This window comes from Erythrolamprus reginae, unplaced genomic scaffold (genome assembly GCF_031021105.1).
Source record: "Erythrolamprus reginae isolate rEryReg1 unplaced genomic scaffold, rEryReg1.hap1 scaffold_231, whole genome shotgun sequence".
NCBI lineage: Eukaryota > Metazoa > Chordata > Lepidosauria > Squamata > Dipsadidae > Erythrolamprus > Erythrolamprus reginae.
This window is the reverse complement of record NW_027248599.1, coordinates 38683-58281: the sequence shown is the minus strand read 5'-3', so window position 1 is coordinate 58281 and position 19599 is coordinate 38683. Positions and strand designations below refer to the sequence as shown.

The 19599-nt window shown below is 44.6% G+C and overlaps 1 long non-coding RNA gene across 4 annotated transcripts in view; it reads right to left on the bottom strand.

Moving 5' to 3' along the window:
* LOC139156023 (uncharacterized) overlaps positions 1 to 19599 on the bottom strand; it is a 34752-nt gene that overhangs the window by 7895 nt on the left and 7258 nt on the right. For 3 of the 4 annotated variants that reach the window (XR_011557171.1, XR_011557170.1, XR_011557173.1), the window contains exons 2-5: positions 13137 to 13262; positions 12680 to 12886; positions 10991 to 11159; positions 9525 to 9747 (exon numbers count right to left, since the gene is read on the bottom strand). This is a non-coding gene — a long non-coding RNA (uncharacterized lncRNA). The remainder of the gene's footprint in view (positions 1 to 9524; positions 9748 to 10990; positions 11160 to 12679; positions 12887 to 13136; positions 13263 to 19599) is intronic. The other variant, XR_011557172.1, reaches the window with a different exon arrangement.

The window sequence follows — 19599 nt, the reverse complement described above, 5'->3', positions numbered from 1 at the left end:
GGATTTGTATGCAGCCCTCTCTGGGGACTCGGGAAAGCTCACAACATATCAATACAGTGTTCCCTCAATTTTCGCGGGGGATGCGTTCCAAGACCGCCCGCGAAAGTCGAATTTCCGCGAAGTAGAGATGCGGAAGTAAATACACCATTTTTGGCTATGGACAGTATCACAAGCCATCCCTTAACACTTTAAACCCCTAAATTACCATTTCCCATTCCCTTAACAATTTAGTCACCATTATTACTGGTATTCACCATTGAATAAGACACTTAGTAATCCTGATATTTATAAACATAATTATTTATTAACAATAATTATTTTTTTTGTTATTTATTTGCAAAAATTATTAGTTTGGCGATGATGTATGACGTCATTGGGCGGGAAAAACCGTGGTATAGAAAAAAACCCGCGAAGTATTTTTTTATTAATATTTTTTTAAAAACCGTGGTATAGGCTATTTGCGAAGTTCGAACCCGTGAAAATTGAGGGAACACCGTATAACAATACATCTAAAAATCCTTCTTTTCTTATTCTCTATACCCCCTTCCTTGACTCTAATTCCCCTCAACATGTTTTTCTCTTTTCTCTGTCTATTCTTTACTCTTGTTTTTTCCCTCAACTCTTCTCTACTTCTTTCCTTACTATCAAAAATTCCTCAAACAATACCTGATGTTTATTATATAGACTACAAATGTTATGAGATACAATCTAATTATTGTTGCATTACCCTGTCTTACCTTTGCTTTTTCTATTTTTGTAAAGCTCAATAAAGATTATTTTATAAAAATCCAATTAATACGTCTACAAAGACTTTAAAAAAACCTCTAATATAATTTAAAAAAACATTCATCGCTATTCACCCAGGTCAGCAGTTAATATGCATAGTACATTTGGTTTTAATCTATTCATTCTGTCCTTAGATAAACTAAATGAAAATAATTCTGAATGCTTGTTATGTTGAACCCCCAACTTCCAACCAAACACAGCTGGCTTTTGTCCCTAAAGTGGGACTAGAATTTACAGTTTCCCTCTTTCTATCATGATGCCTTAAAACTGCTACACCAAACATTCTAGCAGCGGCAATGGAGCGCGTAGTCTCACTCCATTGCCGCCGGTCTTGCATGCGACATGCATGCACAACCTAAGCGATTCTGGCAGCTAAAATCAGTGGGGTTTTGCTTCCATGCGTGCGCAGAATTTTTGCTGCCAGAAGAACGTCTGTGCACGAGATTACGGTTGCTGCACATGCGCAGCATCCAGAATCTCACACCGGCACCTAGAGCGGCAGCTGGCGAAAGCACCCTGCCTGACCTCCAGCCACATGCCTGCTCTCACACACCGCAGGAGAGAGATGCCTGTGGCACAGGACAGCACAGAGCAGGCCACGTGGCCAGAGCCCGGGGCCACCCGGCCTGGTCCCCAGGCCATGCTCTCAGCGCCCCTGCAGGTTGTCACACACCGGAGCAAGGTAAGGGCTGGGCTGGCAGCCCGCAGTGTGGCATGGCTTGGCTTGGGCATTTTTGGTAGGGACAGGAATGATGGCCCACCCCTGGTGCTACGTGATGCCCATTTGTTAATTCTTATCAATATACTTATTAACTTTGCAGCGTCCTGAGCTCTTCAAGATGCCTCAACGCGAGCAGAGGGGTGGAGCCAGCTGCGGAGCCGAATGGATGGTGAGGAGGAGAGCTCCGGTTATTCCTCCACTTTTGAGGTGTTCGATCGGTCCTTCTTCGACCACAGACTACATGTGGAGGTATCTGACCAGTGGGGAGCCCTGTTAGCCGGTTTTCTTTTCGGGCAGGGGTCTGAGACGGCGGATCAGGAATTTCCCAAAAGAAGATCGTGCAATATGACGGCCTGAGGGACTCCCGGCTGGAGATTCCTATACTGATACTGGCAAGGCGATTGTACAGAACGGAAAGGTGTGACCTCAAATTTCTACGCAACTGCCGAGACAGAAACTTGATCCCCAAATGCTGCCAACTAAAATTCCATTCTAAAACCCCATCTGAAATAACCGAGAAACACGGTGGCTAACTTTAAATATTTATTCTCTGCAGGAGACTAACTAGACGCGGATACACTTTCACTCAGACGCGAGCTAGAGAGAAGCGCGTAAGACCGGAGGCACTTTCCTTTTATACTGTTTCACCCGGCAACAAGCGATGCCTGACAGCTCTACAAAGATTGGCGCCAAACTGTAGCAGCCAATGAGAAGCAGGTAAACAACTTCTAATACAAACAGTGAATTCTGCTTAACAACTCTACTTTTAGACTTTACCCAGCTACAGAATATTGTGGAATCTTCTGGTCATAACACCCCTCCCCCTTCTGGATGGATTTTTACAGGTTTTATTTGGACAAGCAAGTAATGAAGTCTTCGAGCCGAGCAGGCTTCCTGGGGGTGCGTTCTGACCGGCGTGGTTCGTTCAGGACCTGGACATCTACGGAGGACGAAGGTTCTTCTGGTCCTGCAGGTGAAGAACTTCCCCGGCTGGAGCATGGTGGAGCTGGGGCAGCGCTGGAATGGTCACTAAACCCAGGTAAGTCCCAATCTATTTGTTCCTGGGCACGGCTGGGTCTGGTATAACTCCCTGTGGGGAGTGAAGCATTAGAAACCCCATTACTAGTGTCAGCCATATTCCCTCTGATACTGGCTGTTTCCAGTCTCCCCCTGACATGGTCTATGTGCCTCTTCCAGAGGCGTCCATCATCCAGTTTGACCATATATGTTTTAGGACCTGTTTGCTCAGTCACTATCCCAGTCTCCCACTGTTTGCCCCTGTCAAAATTTTTTACATACACCTTTTGTCCCACAAACATTGACCTTTCAGGGGTTGTTACATACTCTGGCTTCATCTTAACATAAGAGGGGTGCAGCCTATCTAAAGGAGACCTCAATCTCCTTCCCATGAGTAGTTCAGCTAGGCTTCTATTGGTAGTTAGGCTCGGTGTTATGTGCTGAGTTAATAGGAAGGTGTCCAGTCTTTCTTGTATCTCCACTGGAGATGACCTTTTTATGGCCTCTTTGGCCACACGAACATATCTTTCTGCCATACCATTAGCCCAGGCTGCGTGGGGTGAGACCAAGGCATGTCTTACTCCCAATTGGGCTACGAACAGCTCCAGCTGTCTAGAGGTGAATTGGGGTCCATTGTCCGAAACCAGGACATCTGGACACCCATGGGTTGCAAACAACCTCCTTAAGACTTGTATAATTGTGGAAGATGTGGTGGACCCTAACAATATAAAATCCAACCATTTGGAGTATGCATCCACCACTATCAAAAACATATTGGTGCCCACCGGTCCGGCCAGATCTATATGTACCCTTGACCAGGGCCCTTGGGGTGTGTCCCACTGTGCAGGGGTGGTTTTAGGGGGATTTGGCCTTGTGTCCTGACAAGGGCTACATGCGGCCACCCAATCTTCAATTCCCTTGTCTAATCCTGGCCACCATAGATACCCTCTGGCCAAAGCTTTCATCCTGACCACCCCAGGGTGCCCCTGGTGCAGCATGTTCATGACTTGAGGCCTCAGTGCAGTGGGTATAACCACCCTGTCACCCCACAAAATACAATCCTGCATCACAGAGAGTTCCAGCCTCTTAGTTTTAAAATCCAGCACTGAGTGGTCTTCACCATTTGGTGGCCACCCTTTCAATATGTATTGGAGGACTTTTCCCAACACCAGGTCCTTTTTAGTTTCAATGGCCACCTCTTTGGCAGTAATAAGGGATGGTGTACCTAAATCACTGAGGAGGACATCTCCTGCAGGGGCAGGGTCCTCCACCCTTTGCCCTAATGGACAGCGACTAAGACCATCAGCATGATTAATCATTGAGCCCCCCTTATGTACAAGGATGTAATCATACCCTGACAAAAAAATAGTCCAACGGGACATGCGGGGGGACATAAAAGGTGGAGTTGGCCGCCCGGTGGCTAACAGCCCTAACAAGGGTTTATGGTCAGTGACCAGTTGGAATGGTCTCCCCAATAAGTAGTTGTGAAACTTTTTCACCTCAGCTACCAATGCGAGTGCCTCTCTATCTATCTGGGCATAATTACGTTCTGTCAGGGACAACGTCCATGAAAAGTATGCCACTGGGGCTTCCTGGCCATTTGGCAATATGTGGGCCAGGACCTCTCCCACCCCATACGGGGATACATTGCATGTAAGCCTAAGTGGCAACGTGGAACTATATTGTACCACGACACTTTGCGAGGTCAAGAGGTCTTTGATATTATTAAAAGCCTGTTGTTCTGTCTCACCCCATCTCCATGGCGCTCCCTTGTGGAGAAGTCGATGAAGCGGCTCAGCTGCTGAGGCTTTCTGTTTCAGAAAAACAGAGTAAAAATTTAATAGCCCCAAAAATGCTTGCAGCTCTGTTCTAGAGGTGGGGGCAGGGGCATCCTTAATGGCTCTGATTTTCTCCTCAGTGGGGTGTATGCCTGCTTCATCTATCCTAAACCCCAGGAAGTCCACTGAGGAAGTTCCCCACACACACTTTTCTGGCTTTAGCCTTAATCCTTTAGCTTGTAACCTAGCCAGAACCTGTCGAATTCTACAGTGCAGTTGGTCTGGAGTGTCCCCTGATATTAAAATATCGTCAAAGTAGGGGACCACCCCCCTAATTCCCCAGAGCAATCGTTCCATGATTCGCTGGAATATACCCGGGGCGACACTTATGCTAAATTGCAGTCGAGTACATTTAAAGGCCCCCCTGTGTGTCCCAACTGCTGCACAACAGGTATCGGATAGGAGTTGTGCTGTAACGCCTTATTCAAGGTAGATTTATAATCCGCAGAAACTCTCAGAGATCCATCAGGCTTCAGGGGGGTGACAATAGAGGTCTCCCAGGGGGCATTTTCGACAGGAACCAAAATACCGTGAGCCTGGAGTTTCTGCAATTGGGCATCCAATTTATCCATTAGGGGCAGTGGTACCCTGTGAGGTTTTAACCGGAGGGGCGGGACAGCAGGATCCAAAGAAAAAGAAATGGGTGGCCCCTTATAGGTACCCAAACCCTGTTTAAAAACCTCCGGAAATTCCTGGACAAAATCAGGCTCCTTCAAACAAGTCACTTTGTGAAGACCAGTGACAGCTAACCCCAAAGGAACCATCCAATCAAGTCCCAAAAGGGAATGATTCGCCCCCTCAATAACTAGAATAGGCAACATACAATGTACATTTCTAAAAGTTATAGGCACCCTAGTGCTTCCCAAAACCCGGATTGGGTGTCCCTGGAAGTCTTTAATAGCAATGTCCAGCGGCTTTAGCGAGTCCAGGGACAACGAAGGCACATACAGTCTCAGTTTATGCCACGGCATTAAAGTAAATTTAGAGCCTGTGTCCAGCTCCATGTGGCATGGTTGATGATTCAACATGAGAGGGACAATAATCTTATTAGGGGCTGGCGGGTAGGTGCCACAGTCCATGGATGTGCGGTTACCTCGGTTGCCGTCCCTCAAAGTGTTGCTCCCCGGTCTCCAGTTCTCTCTTCCTTGTTGTCTGAATGGTCGGTAGACTCAATGAGATGGAAAGGTGGGCAGCAGGTCTTGATTGAAGGGGGTGTCGTCAGGCAGGATGGCTCGGCAGATGGCGGCAATGTGGCCACGTTTGTCACAGCGGCGGCAGAAAGCATCCTTAAAGGGACATCTCGAGTGGGCATGCTGACCACGACATCCGGCACAGGCTTGGAAGGATGGACGAGGTTGTCTGGCTGGCGGTACCCGTAGCTGGCAGCAGTGGTTTTCATATGGGTCGAACTCAGAAGTACTGTAGTCGTGTTGATGGTTGGCGGGGGCGCAAGGTGCCTCAGCGATCTTAAAAACTGTGGCCAGCTTGTCGTTTGACTTAAGGTCAGCTGCAGCAGCTTCAGCGACTTCCGCGGTTTGAGCTGCCTTAATCACATCTTGTAGTGACGAGTCGTCAGCTGCCAGCAGTTTATTCCGGATAGAAACATTTCTCATGCCAAATATAATGGCATCAGTTAACCTAGCCTCAGGATTGTCAAACTGACAGTTGGCTAAAATAGTCCTGAGGCGAGTGGCAAACTGGTTAATAGATTCCCACTCAGCTTGAGCCATCCGGGAGAACTGGTGCCTGAAAACCCTGGCAGGTTTTGTTGGCTTAAAATGAGCTGCCAACTTAGCCATCAAAGTGTCCCATGGAACCGAATTTGCAGGTTCTGGGTCCATCAAGGTCTCTGCCAGGTCAAAAATTTGAGTCCCGCAGTAGTTCAGAAATAAAGCCCTTTTCCAGCCGTTGTCAGCATCTTTCATGCCGGCGGCTTCCAAGAAAATTTCAAATTTAGCCACATAGGCTGTCCAAGTTGACCTCTCAGGGTCAAATAATTCAGGCGGCTGATGATCAAAGGGGTCGCCATAATGATTTTTTCCGTAAAAAAAATCGCCTCTAGACCCTCGTCGCCAGTGAAATAACCGAGAAACACGATGGCTAACTTTAAATCTTTATTCTCTGCAGGAGACTAACTAGACGCGGATACACTTTCACTCAGACGCGAGCTAGAGAGAAGCGCGTAAGACCGGAGGCACTTTCCTTTTATACTGTTTCACCCGGCAACAAGCGATGCCTGACAGCTCTACAAAGATTGGCGCCAAACCGTAGCAGCCAATGAGAAGCAGGTAAACAACTTCTAATACAAACAGTGAATTCTACTTAACAACTCTACTTTTAGACTTTACCCAGCTACAGAATATTGTGGAATCTTCTGGTCATAACACCATCCACTGAACGGATCCTGAAAAGAACTGAATTAGCCCTTATCAGAAATGAACTCCACAGGAAAAGATTCCTACTAGACCAAACCAACAAAGACCTACTCACTCTTCATCTCAAACTTAGCAACAGAATCCACCCAATACTCTGGGACCAATCTAAACAACTAGCCCTCTGGAGAGCTGAAACAGAAACCTCCCTCAATACAGACATACACACCAAGAAACTCCACAATTTGGAAAAACACCAGAAATCCAAACCCTTTCCACAGCAACTCATGAAGAATACAGTACATAATTTACCAGACATGACCCTCACCACAGCAGAAACCAACGTCCTCTCCAAAGGATTCAACTTTGCAGTCGCCCCCAAACACATCCCCACTGAAAACATCATATGCGGAGTTGAAGCCACTCTAACCAAAATCAACCAAGATGAAGCCAACGAAATCAGACTTGAAGTCACCAATGTCCTCTGCTCCAGCATTCCACCTCGAAGCAACTTACATAAAGATGAACAAAAAGCACTCACCAACTTGAGGAAAGACAATAACATAATCATCCTCCCAGCAGACAAAGGCAAAGCCACTGTGGTGATGAACACATCTGACTACCAAGACAAGCTATCCAACCTACTCCAAGACTCCGCTTATAAACCTCTAAGTACAGATCCTACCACCTACCTGGAAAAAACCACCAAATCCAAAATAAAAGCTTCTCCCATCAGTGAAGAAATCCAGCAAAGAATCATCCCCAGAGAAAAATCATCCAGATGCCCCAAGCTCTATGGCCTCCCCAAGATACACAAAGAAGGAACACCACTCAGACCCATAGTCAGCTCCATAGGCTCACCCCTACAGAATCTTGCCAAATTTCTTGCCAAACAACTCCAGCCCTATGCAGAATCCATCATGTCTCATGTACAAAACTCATTCCAATTCACAGAAATCATAAAGGAACAAAACCTACAACCCAGCGACCTTCTCGTAAGCTTCAATGTCATATCTCTCTTCACCCAAGTGCCTATCAAAGAAGCCCTGACAGCCATCCAAAACAAATACAACCCCCCGAAGCACATCTTAGATCTGACCAACCACTGCCTGATACATACTTCATCCACAATGGACAAAGATACAAAGAGATAGAAGGAGCCCCCATGGGATCACCCCTGTCACCCGTCATCGCAAACTTATACATGGAATATTTTGAAACCAACGCCTTGGACAAATCTGAACACAAACCCAAACTCTGGCTTAGATATGTAGATGATACCTTCGTAATTTGGCCACATGGGAAAGAAAAACTGGACAGCTTTCTCACACATCTCAACAGCCTACACCCCAAAATACAATTCACCATGGAAATAGAAACCAACAACAAACTTCCCTTCCTGGATGTCCTAATCTATAAAAAACCCAATGGCTTCCTAGGACATACCATCTACCTGAAGAAGATACACACCAACCACTACCTGAACGCAAAATCCCACCACCAACCTGCACAGATCAATTCCGTAGCCAAGACCCTCATTTCCAGAACCAAACGCCTAGCCGACAAAGACCACCTGGAACCTGAATTACACAGTCTCACAAATGTATTAATTTCCAATGGATTCCAAAGAGAGGCAATCAACAACTTAATCCATAAAGAGACACCCCCCAAGAACCAAGACACAGAACAGGACAATGGCATCGCCCTGCTCCCTTACATCAAAGGCACCACAGATAAAATCAGTAAAATTCTCTGCAAACATAACATCAAGACAGCCTTTGGTACAGATTAAAAAATAGCCAACATCCTAAGAAACCCGAAAGACAATACCCAGCTAGAAAACCAGGGAGTTTATCAAATACCATGTAAAATCTGCCCAGCCACATATATTGGACAAACTAACAGGAGAGTAAATGCACGTGTTGCAGAACATAAGAATGCATTAAAGAAAAAAGAAAAGACCTCCTCCCTTTTCCAACACTTCAAAACTACAGGACATGAAATTGATTTTGACAGTACTAAATTAATTTCCAAAACAGAACACTACAGGAAAAGAATAATCATGGAAGCCATCGAGATAGAAAAACATCCCCAAAATATGAACAAGCGGGATGATACCTCCTGCCTACCAGACATCTGGAAACCAACCCTCAAATGTAACCCAGCCATAAAAACTGAAACTAGACTCAGAACATACATTGCAAAACAATCAAGCAGCCTGCAAGCTCCAACTACTCAGGATATCACACCTAATCAACAACCATTAACTAATCAGCATACTTCAGCTCCATCAACGACCCAAGATGTTACCCCACTGACTCACCAGGAAGTTTCTACACAGCAGGCAATTGCTGAGCCATCAAACCACACCCAGCCACCAGTACTTATAGAAGGAAGGCAGCTCAGGTCTCGCAGTGTTCGCCTTAGTACAAGGACAGAAACACCAGCCTGAAGATGATGAGTGTGACCTCGTCGAAATGTCACCAGAAATTTCCAAATCCTACACGGGAAGAAACCCGAATATACCAAGACCGTCATACCTGTACCCGTGAAAATCTACGAAAACATATATATACATATATATATATATATACTCTTTGACTTCCCCACATCTTCCTGATTATCTTTTAATCAAATCACCACTATGCCGTAATTCTCCCCAAGCAAGTTATTACAATTGCTTATGAATTCCTACAGTGTATCCCAGAAACACCCCTGGGGGAAGTGAATGTCAATTATTTTTCTTGCTAGCTCAGCCCTGCTTATGGCTTGCCAAAGAGATCAACTTACTTAGTGACTGCTGTAGCTCATGCAGGACTGTGAATGAAGAAATCGAGGCATTCAGCAGTATACCAACACCAGGTGTGGAACGAGATGCATAATACAAGTGTGTTACAGTGCTCCAGAAGAACAGATTTTCAAATACAGCGAGTCCTAAGGGATCCTGATTTTTCAGCATTGTATCAGGGAAAGTATATTTTCCAGAACCATCTACCTTTACTGTTTCGATGGACTAAAAAAACCCAAAAAGCAATATGAGAACAATATTCAGACTTGCAGAACTATCACTAATTGTTTTAATTAAATAGCCATGCTTTCTGATAACCCAAGGCAATTCTCTATGGCACATTTTGCTCAAATTCTCCAGATCATGTGGTTTATACATTGTGGCCCTCTATATCTAAATGGTCTCTTTATTTATGTTATTTCAGGTTTGCTTGGTTTGTTTGGTTATTTCAGGTTTGTTTGGTTAAGGAATTTTAGGTATTCATTTTGGTTCAGCCAATTGTACCACTTGTCCCAGATTTTATGAAATTCAGATTCATCCTTATCTTGAAGTGCCAATGACAATCTAGTAATTTCCATGCACTTTAGTACTTTGATTATAATGTTTAACATTGATGAGATTGACTCCTTTTTCCAATTTTGTCCATAGAGTATTCTAGCAGCTGTTGTGACATGTAAGATTATATACCTATCCTCTTTCTTAAAATTCTCCCTAGACGCCCAAGAGCAGGGGTAGGCAAAGTTGGCTCTTCTATGACTTGTGGACTTCAACTCCCAGAATTCCTGAACCAATCATGCTAGCACAGGAATTCTGGGAGTTGGAGTCCACATGTCATAGAAGAGCCAATTTTGCCTACCCCTGCCCAAGAGGAAAAGCTCAGGTTTAAAAAAAAACAGTTTGTGATATAGAATAGAATAGAATAGAATAGAATTTTATTGGCCAAGTGTGATTGGACACACAAGGAATTTGTCTTGGTGCATATGCTCTCAGCGTACATAAAATAAAATATACATTTGTCAAGAATCGTGTGGTACAACAGTTAATGATTGTCATAGGGGTCAAATAAGCAATGAAGAAGCAATATTAATAAAATCTTAGGATATAAGCACCAAGTTACAGTCATACAGTCAACATGGGAGGAAATGGGTGGTAGGAATGATGAGAAAAACTAGTAGTTCAATACAGTTTTTAATTTTTAACCAATAGGTTTTGGCCCTGAGGCAGGTTCACCATAGGTGGTAGTAGGTACCAATCTCTTTTCTATATTTCCAGCAGACTGCTGAAAGATTTGGGAACATTTTAGCAAGCTATGCTGGTGGAAGGTGCCTACAATATTACGTTTAATTGAAGAACATAAACACATTTTTGGGATTTGTTTTCATAAATCACAAGGGGGAGGGAGGGGGAGGGAGAGAGAGAGATGCAAACTATAGGTAGCTTTGAATTTGAAATGGGATGAAGTGCACACCTTTTTATGCATACTGATCCAATAGAGTCTATTAGTGACGTAATCAAGAGTCAATCCCGCGGGCTCTTCAGCAATTAATACCACAAGCACATGTCTGTCTGATCCATCCATCCCTGCAGCTTCTATTGCAGTCCCATCCTTCTCACCAAAATTCACCCAGTACATGTATCTGTGATAAGGTAGAAAACCAGAACAAAATGCTTCAAGAGCAGAGTTAAATCTTGACGTAGTCATGTTTGGAGTAGAGCTATTTAAATAATTGGGAGAAGTTAGTGTGACTACATTTAGGAAAATTTGCTGGCATTAATCTACTGCCATAATGTACATTTCTCTAATTCTTTGCTATTTATATGGGTTGGACATACATGCACAGATATACACAGAAAACAGTGTACAGTGGTACCTCTACTTAAGAACGCCTCTACTTAAGAACTTTTCTAGATCAGAACCGGGTGTTCAAGATGTTTTTTGCCTCTACTTAGAACCATTTTCTACTTAAGAACCCGAGTCTGGAAAAATTTCCAAGGAAATTTGAGAGTGGCACGAAGGCCCGGCTAGTTTCCTGCCATTCCCCCTTTAATCCCGGCCATCACGGGCTTTTCTAGGCTGCCAGAGGAGCCTTTGGGTGGCGCTTAAGGAGGTTTTGGCAGTCCAGAGTGAACGAAGCATTTTCCTTTCTCTGGGCGCTTGCAGAGGGAATAAACCTCTGCCAGCGCCCAGAGAAAAGAAACGCTCCCTTCGCTCTGGGCAGCAACTGTCCTCCTCCTCTTCTTCCTCCCACCCAAATTCCAAGCTTTTATTTCCTTCCTAATGAGTTTTCATGCATTATTTGCCTTTACATTGATTCCTATGGGAAAAATTGCTTCTACTTACAAACGTTTATACTTAAGAATCTGATCACGGAACGAATTAAGTTCTTAAGTAGAGGTACCACTGTATATCTTTTGTGCAATTTGCCGTTTTGCTGTTTGCTGGGAGGCAAATTGCTGTTTTTTCCTTGTTTTCCTCCCCCAAAACTAAGGTGCATCTTACATTCCAGTGCATCTTATACTCCAAAAAATATGGTAGTTGCCCGGTGTCCAAATTTTGATCACACGACCATGGGGATGCCACAGTGCTCGTCAGGGTGAAAAACAGTCATAAGTCACTTTTTTAAAAAGTGCTGTTGTAGCTTTGAATGGTTACTAAACAAACTGCTGTAAGTCGAACACTAACCGTATGTAAAAATTTGAGATTCCAGCTCTAAAGACTTATGGAATTTCTGGAAAGAACAGTGAATTCTTACTGGATTTGGCAACCTCTTGAAACTCTGGGCATTTTTAATAAATAATTTAGATCTTGGAGATGTTATATGGGAAGGCTTCAAATAACATAGTACTGGCAGGCGTCATGTATGCATGAAATTATATCACTATTACAACACTGTAAATACAGTAGCGTCTATTCTGAAACTTGTACTTTTTTTCTGGAAATATAACCAGCTGCTTCGGCACCAGATTTTTCTCTAGGACCTTTACATAGCCCCTACCATCATTGAAACCAGTGAAAATGGCATGAGGATAATTGCTGGCCCAGTATAACTGCCCTGTGAACCAGTCTACAGAGATGCTGTTGACGAATGAAAAAATATGAGTGCATACAAAAGGGTTAATTTTTGATTCTGGATTTACCTGTAGTAAATAATTTTACCTGGATAAAAAATCATCTCACTTTTTCCAGACACATAAACATGCAGTTTTTTATCTTCACCAACCCAATAATAGCTTCTCCTTAAGAGGTCATAAGCTACAGAGACAGGCTTTGTTTTTGTAGATATTAGACTCTCCAGGTGATGCATCTTTAAATCCAGGAGGACAAGACCTTGAGGGACAGCTAGTAGCATTTTGGTGGCACCATCTGAACAGAAAAGAACTTTAACTACCTTTGCTCTAATACATAGTCAAATTCAGCCACCTCAATTTGAAGCACTCTTGATCTGAGCTGGCACTGCACCTCTTAGAATTCTTAACCAGCTAACAATATATAGGATTTAATTATGTCTCAAATCACTTGTTAATTCTGACTCAGGTGAAACTAAGAGATCTCATCTATTTTTTCAGCCCTTAGACTCATTGCATGTTAATTGTACTGTGGACTGAAAGCTTACCTATAACATTGCAAAGGGTTCCATTGACGAGTTCATATCCTTCAACACACTCACAGGTAAAAGAACCTAATGTGTTCTTGCACAATTGATTACAAGGACTGTATGCTGTTTCACATTCATCAATATCTGCAAAGAACAAAACAACGCTGTTGAAAGTTGCTATAAATTGTAAAGGCAGTTACATCAAAAAGTGTAATCATTTATAGAAAAAATTATGTGCACACAATAAACCTGGGAAGATCCTTAAAAAATAATAATCAAGCAATAGATCTGCAAACACCTAGAAGCAAACAAAGTTATAACCAAAAGGCAACATGGGTTTATCAAAAAAAAAGAGATCATGCCAAACAAATGTTATTTCATTCTTTCACCAAGTGACAAAATTAGTGGACCAGCAAAATGCTGTGGACATAGTATACTTGGATTGCAAAAGGCATTTGACCAATTAGACCACAATCTACTTCTTGGTAAACTAAAAAATGTGGAATAGTCAGCATCACCACCAGATGGATCCATAACTGGTTAACAATCTGCACATATTGTGCAGTCCTTAAAGGAACTACATCTACATGAAAGGCAATAAGCAGTGGGGTACCCCAAGGTTCTGTTTTAGGCTCAGTACTCTTCAATATCTTCACAAACAATTTAGATGGGGGAATAGAAGGGGAACTTGTCCATCTTTCATGGCCAAATTTTATTTTATGAATGGTGTGCATGCATAAGATTTGATTGGTTTTTATATAAATGGGTTTTATTGGGGTTAGTTTTTTAGAGCTTATATTCGACTTCTTTTTTATTGTTGTATCTTTTTGTATTGTTATTATGTTGTAAGCCGCCATGAGTCCTTCAGGATTGGGCAGCATAGAAGTCAGATAGATAGATAGATAGATAGATAGATAGATAGATAGATAGATAGATAGATAAGATAAGAAAAGAAAAGAAAAGAAAAGATAGATAGATACATAGATAGATAGATAAGATAAGATAAGATAAGATAAGATAAGAAAAGAAAAGATAAGATAAGATAAGATAAGATAAGATAGATAGATAGATAAATAAATAAATAAATTCATCACATTTGCAAATGACACCAAGCTAACAGGAATAAGTTAAAGATCCAGAAGGATCTTGACAGACTTAAACACTGAGCCCTATAAATTCAGTGTAAAGTTAAGGTTTTACACTTAGGCAAGGAAAATCAAATGTACAGGTATAGAACTAGTGGAACCTGGCTCAATAGCAGCAATTTTGAGAGGGATCTTGGAGTCCTAGTGGACAACCATTTATGAGCCAGCAATATGCAACAGTAGCAAAAAAAGCCAATGCAATCATAGGTTGCATTAATAGAGGGATAAAATCAAGACCATGTGACATATTTCTACTGCTTTATAAAGTCTTAGTAAGACCACTCTTATAACACTGGATCCAGTTTGAGTCATCAAATTATAAAAATGATGTTGAGACTCTGGAAAGAGTACAGGAAAGAGAAACAAATATGATTCGGGGGCTGGTGGCTAAAACATATGAAGAACAATTGCAAGAATTGTTAGGTCTAGTCTAGAGAAAAGAAGGACTAGGGGTGACCATGATGAAAATGTTCCGATACTTGAGGGGCTGCCACAAAGAGGAATAGCTCAAGCATCGGAACATTTCCAAAGCATCAGAAGGCCAGACGAGTAGCAATGGATGAAAACTAATAGAGTAACCTAGAACTAAGGAGGAATTTCCTGACAATGAAAACAATTGACCAGTCGAACGAAAGGGTTGCCTTCAGAAGTTGTGAGTGCTCCATCACTGGAGGTTTTTATGAGATTGGATAGTCGTTTGTTTGAAATTTTATAGGGCAGTGATGGTGAACCTTTTTTTCCCTCGGGTGCCAAAAGAGCATGCGTGTGGGCAATGGTGCATGTGAGTGCCCACACCCATAATTCAATGTCTGGGAAGGCCGAAAACAGCTTACCCCGCCCTCCAGAGACCCTCTAGAGGTCAGAAACAGCCTGTTTCCCAACTTCTGGTGGGCCCAGTAGGCTCGCGTTCTACCCTCACCAGGCTCCAAAGGCTTCCCTGGAGCCAGAAGAGGATAAAAACACCCTCCCCCTGGAGGCTATCTGGAAGCCAAAAATGCCATCCCAGAGCCTCTGTGCGAGCCAAAAATCAGCTGCCCAGCACCCACATGTACGTTGGGGCTGAGCTAGGGCAAGGGCTCACGTGCCAGCAGATATGGCTCTGCGTGCCACCTGTGACACCCATGCCATAGGTTCACCATCACTGGTATAGGGTCTTTTGCTTGTGCCAGTGTTCAGACTAGAAACCTTGAAACCTTTGTTATTCTGATACTATTGTTATTGGCATAGTTTAATTGCCTAATTTATATACAGTATATAAAAGTGAAAACCCACTCATGTCATAATCACAAAATCTCCAGAACTGTAAAGTCTATGAACTTGAAATTTGGCACATATGTTCCACTTGCCTTCTAGGTGCTCACTTAAAAATTATTTTTTCAAAATGTCCACAGCAACATTAGTATTTCCTATATTATTATTAACATGCTCTGATGCAAAGAGGTTCTACTCTATAAAGCCCTTCATGGCATCGGACCAGAATATCTCCGAGACCGTCTTCTGCTGCACGAATCCCAGCGACCGATTAGGTCCCACAGAGTGGGCCTTCTCCGGGTCCCGTCAACTGAACAGTGTCATTTGGCAGGCCCCAGGGGAAGAGCCTTCTCTGTGGTGGCCCCAACTCTCTGGAACCAGCTCCCCCCAGAGATTAGAACTGTTCCCACCCTCCTTGCCTTTCATAAACTCCTTAAAAACCACCTCTGCCGTCAGGCATGGGGGAACTGAGATATTCTTTCCCCCGAGGCCTTTACAATTCATGTATAGTATGTTTGTATGTATGGATGTTTGGTTTTACAATAATAGTTTTTTAGTTGTTTTAGTATTGGATTTACATGCTGTTTTTTGTTACTGTTGTTAGCCGCCTCGAGTCTACGGAGAGGGGCGGCATACAAATCCAATAAATAAAATAAAAAATAAATAAAATAAATAATCAAAGAGAAAAGCAACCTAGAACTTGGGAGAAATTTCCTAACAGAACAATTAATAAGTGGAACAGATTGCCTACAGAAATTGTGAATACACTGGAAATTTTAAAGGAGAGATTGGACAACTGTTTGTCTAAAATGGTATAGGGTTTCCTGCTTGATCAGGGGGTTGGACTAGAAGACCTTCAAGATCCCTTTCAACTCTGTGATTCTGTTCTGTTCAATTTCTGTCCTGTCCTGTCCCTATGCCTATGCCTATTCTACTCTAGCCAATGTTATCGTTCACAGCCACCTTTTTTCTTCTATGATCCTGCACCTGAACTGTAATAAGTGAGGCCTCGGGTAAGTCAGAATGCTTTAATCAGAACTCATGCCAGGCTGGCAGGTACAGGCTTAAAGGAAAAAACATTACAGGGGCTTTTATACTCCAAGCTGCCTGAGGCAGCAACCAATTAACATTAGAGAAACTTCCCGCTTACTATGTATCCAGGGGACGCGCGCCAATCAGCACCCTGGATAGCTCCGGCTCGCAAGACACCTAGCGGCCGGCTGTTACTAAACAGACAGACACTACACTCCTTTACCTTTTGCTCGCACACACATAATCCTTTAAATAAGATGGTCTGCGGCAAACTCTCTCTGAACGGCGTGGCTCCGTAACACGAGCCGAACTTGGATCCAACCGCTCTGCTTCTTGGCTTAAATCTGCACTTTGGGATAGCTCCGCCTCCCACCGGGCTCCAGCGGTTGCTTCCCCAGCACTGCAGGCTGCGCTTGGAGGTTCCTGGAACCCTTCTTCGGATTGGTCCACGGCTATCCGTTCTTCCACATCTGCACTCCTATCTAGGCGCACCTGATCCAGGTGCCTCCGCCAGATTCTGCCATCCTTCAGCATTACCTCGAAAGAACGGGGCCCCAATTCCCTGCTCACAGTTCCCTTTTCCCACGTCTGGTTCCCGGAATAAGATCGCGCATACACCCCGGCTCCCACATGTATTCCTCTAACTGATGGTTCAGGCCATTGCATCCCAATGGTGTAATCTGGGTGCAACCTATCCAGAATAATCCTCAATTTCCGACCCATCAGAAGCTCGGCCGGGGTCCTACCCGTGGACACACACGGAGTGGAATGTTGGGCCAACAACACTTCCGCCAATTTCTCTTTCCACGAGCCCTGTGGCATTTTCTTCAAAGCCTCCTTAACAGCCCTAACTGCCCGTTCTGCTTGGCCATTACTGGCCGGATGCCAAGGCGAGGAAAGGGCATGCCTAATGCCAGCTGATGCTAGGAAGGACTCAAACAAAACTGAAGTAAACTGTGGCCCATTGTCTGAGACTAATAGATCCGGAAGGCCATGTGTGGCGAAAAGGGCCCTTAAAGAATCTATCACTGTCTGAGCCTGAGTGGACCCTAACTGGGCCACCTCTACCCACTTGGAATAGGCATCAACTGTTATTAAGAATGTTTGGCCCATAAACGGACCAGCCAGATCTATGTGTACTCTAGTCCAGGGTCCTGACGGCGGCTCCCATGCCAACGGCTCCGCCCGAGGGGGAAACGGTCTGCACTCCTGACAACTCATACAATCGGCCACTCTCTGCTCTATTTCCCTGTCCATACCCGGCCACCACACATAGTCCCGGGCCAATCCCTTCATTCTCACAATGCCCGGGTGACCCCTGTGCAACATGGCCAGCACTTGATTCTGTAACCTACCTGGCACCACGACCCTCTCACCTCTTAGTATTGTGCCCTTCTCAACAGAGAACTCCGATCTGCAGCGCCAAAAAGGAACGAGATGCTCGGCGGGGGTCGAATTCGGCCATCCCCGCAGCACCCACTGCCTAACCTGTGATAAAACACGGTCCCTTCCAGTCTCCCTGGCCACATCCCTAGCAGACAATATTAAAGATCCTTCAGATAGGGCTAATACTGAGCAGGACGGGGCAGGATCGGACAATAATTCGGCCAGGGGGCATCGGCTGAGGGCATCAGCATGGGCTATGTGGCGACCCGGTTTATAAACTAAAGTGTCATTGTAATTGGCCAGGAAAATGATCCATCGAGACATGCGTGGAGATAAAACGATGGGGCTCTGACAGTTTCCCACTAATAAACCTAAGAGTGGCTGATGGTCAGTGACCAACTCGAAACTCCGGCCATATAAGTATTCATGGAATCGACGGACTCCCGCAATGAGCGCCAACGCCTCCTTGTCAATGTGCCCGTAGTTTCTCTCCGCCTGGGCAAGGGTCCGAGAAAAGAATGCTATGGGCGCTTCCGAGCCATTTGGCAGCCGGTGACTCAGGACAGCCCCGACGCCGTACTGTGAAGCGTCGCAAGTCAGAACCAAGGGTAACCCAGGGGAGTACTGAGCCAGAACATCATTTGACAAAAGAATTCTCTTGACCGCCCCAAACGCGGCTTCCTCCCTAAAGCCCGGTTTACAGAACATTTATAGTCCCCGCATAATCTAATACCCCCATCCCCTTTGAAGGCAATGACCAATGGGGTCTCCCACGCCGCTTGGTCCACCGGTTCCAGTACACCTTGAGAGATCAGACGGTCCAGTTCAGTGTCCACCTTCGGCCGGAGAGGAATTGGAACCCTGCGGGCTTTCAGCCGCACTGCCGGTACCTGGGGGTCAAGACTGAACGAAATAGGGCTTCCCGTGTAACAACCCAAACCTTCGTTGAAAACTGAGGGAAACTCCTTAGCTAGTTTATCAAAGGCTGAAGCCCCATTAACCAAATTAACCCCCGAGACAGATAACCCCAACGATTCAAACCAGTTTAACCCTAAGAGATTTGAAAAGGGACCATCCACCACTATTAAGGGCAACTTGCCCACAAACGACTTGAATTTGACCGCAAAACGACCCTCCCCCAGAATTGGAATTAAGGAGCCTTGGTAATCTTTGAGAACTGAGCTGCAGGGCCGTAGGTGATTCTTGCTTAACCTAGGAAAATAGCGCTTCAGGGTAGACCATGAAGCCAAAGAATGCGCCGATCCAGTGTCTACTTGCATCGAACACCAAGCGTCCCCCAGGCGAACTTCAACAGAAATTTTTTCTGTGCCGCTCGACGTCTTCCAGACATACGATGTTGCTAGACGCGGGAAACTGTAGACGGTATTATATTCATCTCGGCGGTTCGATGAATATTTCTTTTGCCAACGAGAGTTGTAGTTCTGGGACTCCCTCTGCTCCCTCCTCGGGCTTGGTGGGGATCTGCGGGAACGGCAGACCCTTGCAATGTGCCCCCGGGCACCACATCGCCGGCAAGCCGCGTCCCTAAATGGGCAATTTGATCTAAAATGGCTTCCCCCACAGCCCCAACACGGAGACAACGGAGGACGGGGACGGGCAGCAGGCGGATCCCGGCTGCGGTTAGCTGCCAGCCGGCAAACCTCTTC